Source organism: Amblyomma maculatum, chromosome 4, assembly GCF_055883805.1.
Source record: "Amblyomma maculatum isolate TAMU_Amacu chromosome 4, ASM5588380v1, whole genome shotgun sequence".
NCBI lineage: Eukaryota > Metazoa > Arthropoda > Arachnida > Ixodida > Ixodidae > Amblyomma > Amblyomma maculatum.
The window spans coordinates 99607666-99613665 of NC_139347.1; the positions used below are offsets into that span (position 1 = coordinate 99607666).

Consider the following 6000-nt stretch of genomic DNA (forward strand, 5'->3'; position numbering starts at 1 on the left):
GCGCTTATTTCGCATGCTAGCAAGGTGATGTTAAAAATCCTGCAAGGTAGGATGCAGCAGTATGTGGATCGGGAGCTTCCGGACGTGCAAGCTGGGTTTCGCAAGGGCAGAGGAACTAGAGACCAAATTGCCAACCTTCGCTGGATCATGGAAAAAGCAAGAGAGTTCCAGAAACCCATTTACTTCTGCTTTATCGATTATGCGAAAGCGTTTGACTGCGTAGATCACAGCAGATTGTGGCAAGCTCTCCAAGAGATGGGAGTTCCAATTCACCTCATCTGTCTCCTCAGGAACCTTTATGAAGGGCAAGAGGCCACGGTCTGAACTGGGCATGGTCTTACTGATTGGTTTCCGATTGAGAAAAGGGTGAGGCAAAGCTGCATACTGTCGCCCTGCCTATTTAACCTATATGCAGAGTGCATCATGAGGAAGGCCGGTCTGGACGAGTCTTCAGCTGGAGTGAAGATTGCTGGAAAACGTATCAACAACCTTAGATATGCGGATGATACCACTTTAATGGCAGAAAGTGAAGTAGAACTCAAGAGACTTCTGATGTGCGTACAAGAAGAGAGTGAGAAGTTTGGGCTTAAACTGAACATTCAAAAGACGAAGATCATGGCGTCTTGCCCTATCAAGTCCTGGAGCATCAATGGACAAGAAGTGGAAGCTGTGACAGATTTTCTGTTCTTGGGCGCCAAGATTACCTCGGAAGGAGACTGCAGCCATGAAATTAGGAGACGCCTGCTTCTGGGAAAGAGAGCAATGGTTAGCCTTGACCGCCTAGTAAAGAGCAGAGACATTAGTCTGCCAACCAAGATCCGTATAACCCGTGCTATGGTCTTTCCAGTTGTGATGTATGGATGCGAGAGTTGGACTGTGAAAAAGGCTGACCGCCGAAGAATTGACGCGTTTGAATTGTGGTGCTGGCGAAGACTCTTAAGAGTTCCTTGGACTGCCAGAAGATCAAATCAGTCGATATTGTCGACCATAAACCCTGACTGCTCATTGGAGGGTGGTCAAATTCTAAAGTTAAAGCTCAGCTACTTTGGTCATCTGATGAGAAGAGAGGAGTCGCTGGAGAAAGATTTGATGTTGGGAAAGGTTGAGGGTCGCCGGAGAAGGGGTAGGCAGCGAACGCAATGGTTAGATGGCATTCTCGAGGCATTGCAGATGAAGCTATGTGATGTTAAGAAGATAGTGAGAGACCGGAAAGCGTGGCGTGACATGGTCCATAGGGTCACGAAGAGTCGGACACGACTGAACGCCTAAAAATCCATAGATCTATACAAAAACTAAGTAAGCCTATTAGAGCGCTTCTAGTGCGTTCCTGGCTCGGAGCTATCTCTAGGGTTTGATGTCCCCGAAGAAGGTTATTTATTGCTTCCGTGGTCCCAGGACAGACCACGGCACCTTGCGCTCAGTGATGTTGCGCCGCGGACACTTCCGCTTGTATTTCCCCTCTACCAAACGCGCGGCAGCCGAACAAAAAGGCGGCAGCGGTATATTGACGCAGAGGCAACACGAATTCTCTTTTCATCATCCAATCAATCGATCAATCAATCAATCATTTATTTATTAGTTAATTAATCGATCAATCAAAGTGTTTATTTGTTCGTAGAAAGCTTCTTTCTACATGAGTGGGAATCTTACATTCGCCGCCTCGAGGGCCTGCTGGACAGCCCAGGGTTGGTCTTGAAGCTGGAGCTGTGCAGAGCGGCGAACCACCTCGACGAGAGAGTCTCGAAATTAACAACGGTTATTTGTGCCTTGCACTATGTATGTGTGTCACTGTGGCTACGTCTGTCTTGCAGACCTTGTACGAGGTGGTGTTATATATTTCATTATAAATCTTGTTGTACTGCAGCGGGTTAGGATACGTATTTATATTTACCTCCAGGCAACAGTCTGAGCTCTGAATAGTGTGTTGCTAGGCGGGGGGAAGGTCTGACGGGCCAGGTACAAGGCTTGTTAAGTGAATGAAGCTATTCAGCCTGTCTTTCTCTTATCATCTTCACCATTGCTCTCCCTGGAACGGTTTGCGAGACCTCGTGTGACAGAGAGAGCAACCTCGTTGAATACGGTGAGATGCGGAGAGACGTCCCCCATGTGTGCGGAGAACCAAACTAGCTCGACCTTGTCCGGTGATCGTTTCTGGTATTTGATTATTCGACAGGTTTCCTCGGATATTCTCCCCTTGGTGTAATTCTTTATGGCTGTGGGCGAGTCGCTGACAGCGACCCCACAATCGAGATCAGATATGGCGAATGCGATAACTAATTCCTCGCCTGCTTGGCTTATAGGGAGTTTAAGCTGGCGGGCTGGACAAGCGTTCTTGCTGTTTCGACGACTACAACGGCGTTTCGTCGATAATTTTGATATTCGGCAGCGCCCACGAAGCGCTCTTCACTCGCTCTTCTGTAGTTTGGCAGCAGGTCCGCGGCTCTGGGCTGTCTTCTACCTTGATTATATACATAAGGTGTAAATTTCGCGGGACTGGCGAGACTCGGATAACGTCCCTGCCGTTCCGCGGGAATATTTCCTTGTCGCTGTTTTGGCGATGGTAGCCGATGCCAAGCCGTTCTAGTATGTGTCGCCCAACTACGGTGGTCTTCAGTATTTCTAGTTGCGATATGTGCTGCACCTTAGCTAGTTCATCCAGAGTGTTATGGATTCTCAGTTGTTTTGTTCTCCGGCTTGCACCAGTTGTGAAAGCCGTCCACATAGGTTATATGTAACGATGGAGTGCATGTGTCGTATCAAGCTCTCCTCACTCATGACACTTCTCCTGTTGCTTCTCTTTAGTAACCAGTTTCGCCTTCCTCGAGGAAGAGCGCTTTGAATCCGCTCATCGTCGGTGCCCGTTCGGCGGCTCGCTACGACTTTACCCGAACAGCTCAACTCTATCCTGCGATTCTGACCGTAACCGATATGCCAAGCAGCCAATATTTTTATATCTTTGCCAAAAACTTATCAGACTTCTTTACTCTGCTCTGACTACATGAACAGCGCATAAAAAACCATTCCACATATACACCCCCCGTATGCAGTGTGCTTTCTACGTGGCCGTACTTTCACTTTGTTTCAAAGCAAATAATAGATGTCCTTTCTGTACACGGACATGGGTGTCCTTTTCTATTCTGCTGGTCAGCTCAGTAGTACGGACATTAAATGTGAATGAAAACCTCACAAGTGGGCCGTACAATGCACTTCTGCATTAAAGTAACTTCGAAAACAACAATACGATTAAAGTCGAAGCAAATCTCACTGCTCGCCCATGCAACTTTCTTGATCCGCGCTCCCATTGTTATCGGCACACTTTTCTCGGTACGCGGGCACAAAAGAGCGGTGCGGTGTGCGTTCCACAAGGGCCCGCTGCTTTGCACGGCCGCAAGGGGAGACCGGGTTGCCCGATTCCGGCAACAAGGGCGCCGAGAGAAGACACGCTTGATTAGCAGAGGGTTGCCGCGGCTGAGAGCCTCCCGACGACCCCGCGCTGCCTCAGCTGCAGGTTTATACAACGCTGCACACACGGTGGCTGGCCGACACGCTCCAGCGGCGTTGCCGGATTAGTGAACCCGCCCGGGAGCCGGCGGATTGTGAAAACGTTTCGGTACAGCCGGAACTGGGTGATGTAGCGTAAAATTAAGAGGGGAACACAGGGATCGCCAGCGAGCGCAGTTTGCATTTAAGCGGAAAGCAAGCTCTGGTGGAGTAGGAAGTGAGCTCGATTGTTTTCTAGGAGAATGCTGGGGACTGTATTTCAGGGCATACATTAGCGTAGAATTACTATTTGATATCCGCATGTCTGACAAATGTCACTGCTATCGAGAGAGAGACTCTATACGCGTCTGAGAGGGTAATTAGTGCACAGATGAACCGTTAGCTTAGCGTGTGCATCCCTTTTTGCAGTGAGTAAAGCCGCAAACATAATGATCGCGAAAGCTTGAGAGCACAGGTGGTCTATAAAAAATCGTCGCCTTTGTATCCTGAATTACACTATGTACCATATTTGCTAAAAGTAATCATAGGCGGCGTGGATTGTTTCTCAGTAGTATTGCATATATCACTTATGCCACCGCTTAAGCTTTAAAATGTCTATAAGGTGATCAGAACCCTTATTCTTACCTTTCAAGGGATTATGATGCTTAAGGAAGCATTACAGGCTCCAGGATACGTGCGAGAAACGAGACAAATATAGCCTGTTATTCCTCTGGCAAATACGGTGGTGGTGGTGAAAAACTTTATGCAATGTTGGAAGCCTTAAGTGATTACATCCTAATGATGGGTCGGCTCTTGGCTGCGTGTTGTGGCCGGAAGCTGGTGCTTCCCAGCGACACCCAGCCGCTTTTGAACGGCCGGGTCAGAGCTGGACACCGCAGCCTCCCATCGCTCGAGGTCGGAGTCTTGCCAAGCGGCTGGAGAGTGGAATTCCGAGCATTTGATCATAATATGCTCAAACTCAGCTTTAGGTGCCCCACACAGGGTGCACACCGGCGAGAACTGTCCTGGATGAATCAAAGCTAAAAAAGCAGGGGATGGGAATGTACGGGACTGAAGCTGGCGCCACGTCACCTGTTGTAGCTTAGTCAGAGATTTACGAGGAGGAGGGTGGAGCACCGTATTTGCTAAGAACCATCTTGGCAAATACGGTGCTCCACCACACAATAAGAGTGCAGTAATGTCTGCTTCAAACCTGTCAAAAGACGCAAACCACGAGTCAGTCGCGTGAGCAGTGTTTGGCAAAGCTTATTTCTCATAAGACCTTTCTTTATCTTTTTTCTTGGCTTGTAAAAACGTGATGGGTTTCCCGTATCCGTTTGCCTGTATTTCAGCAGCACCTTGAAATGAGCAGTCACTACTTTCACTTGTCTGCAAGTGTTTTCACTTGTAGACAATTGTCATTTTAACGCTCCTCTTTCCTGTGAAGATTTTCCATAAGTTACGGCGCTCACATCGTTGCTATGAACCAGAGGAAAGCGATGCAAATATGCCTGGCGCCCTTTGGTGTAACCAGGCGTCAGTCGTAGCATGCGTCTTCATATGAGCGTGAGAAATTTTGTCTTCCGTCACCCTTGCTTCTGAATTTCTTAAACGCGAGAGCTTGACTGAAAATAAATTTTAAATTGGTATATAGGAAAGGAAAAGCGCAGTATTTGTCACATTTCTTCGTGGACACCTGAACCGCGCAGTAATGTGGCGAAGGAGGTGGGAGTGAAAGAAAGAAGAGTGAAAGTGGTGCTGAATTCACCTCGTATATAACATGCACTGGGAAGGAGAGGTGGTGAAGCGTGGAGGTCAAAGCCGCTTGCGGCGGGGGCTACCCAGACATCAATGTTTATCTGTTGTAGGCCGTCATTGCACACGCCACCACTTAGGTGGTGGACGACGGCTGTTGCGGTGCGCGTCTTTCTCTCCCTCTTCTTTTTCTTTTTTCTATACTTTCAGGTTGACCCTGAATGCAAAGAGTGTGGCGTCGACGCTACTTTAGACCACATTACATGGGGGTGCGCGGCCTATCCGCCACCCGCCGATTTGCTGCCAGCTCCATCTCTGGAGGAGTGGGAGGCCGTGCTGCGCTGCTCGGACCCGGCCATCCAGGCTCGGGTCACTGAGTGGGCCGAAGAGATCGCCGACAGGACGCAACTGGCGGCCATCTGGTGCGGCCAGCAATCAAACTGAACCTCTTAAAGCCGATGAAATAAATGTTTTCCCATCCATCCATCTCTTCTGTCTGCACGAGGCAGCGGAGGTGGCTCAGCTACAGAGCCAGTAGCAGGCCCGTGCATTTTATTTTCCTTCTTCCTACAGCCACAACAACATGCACTGACATCGCACAGTATACAGACGCCTTTGAATGTCGGTTCCATCGAAACGGGGCCGCCGCTGTGAGGTTCGAACCCGGGTACTGCGGTTCAGTAGCGCTGCGTCTTAATCATTGAGCCACTGCGGCGGGTAGCGGTAGTAGCTCCTGTCGGCGTTACCCGTCGGCGTTACCGCAGG

At 49.2% G+C, this 6000-nt stretch overlaps 1 long non-coding RNA gene across 1 annotated transcript in view; it reads left to right on the forward strand.

Moving 5' to 3' along the window:
* Nucleotides 1–5710, forward strand: part of LOC146191788 (uncharacterized) — a 29573-nt gene extending 23863 nt beyond the window's left edge. Inside the window, exon 3 of the long non-coding RNA XR_014706369.1 lies at nt 5446–5710. This is a non-coding gene — a long non-coding RNA (uncharacterized LOC146191788). The remainder of the gene's footprint in view (nt 1–5445) is intronic.
* Nucleotides 5711–6000: the final 290 nt, after the last annotated feature.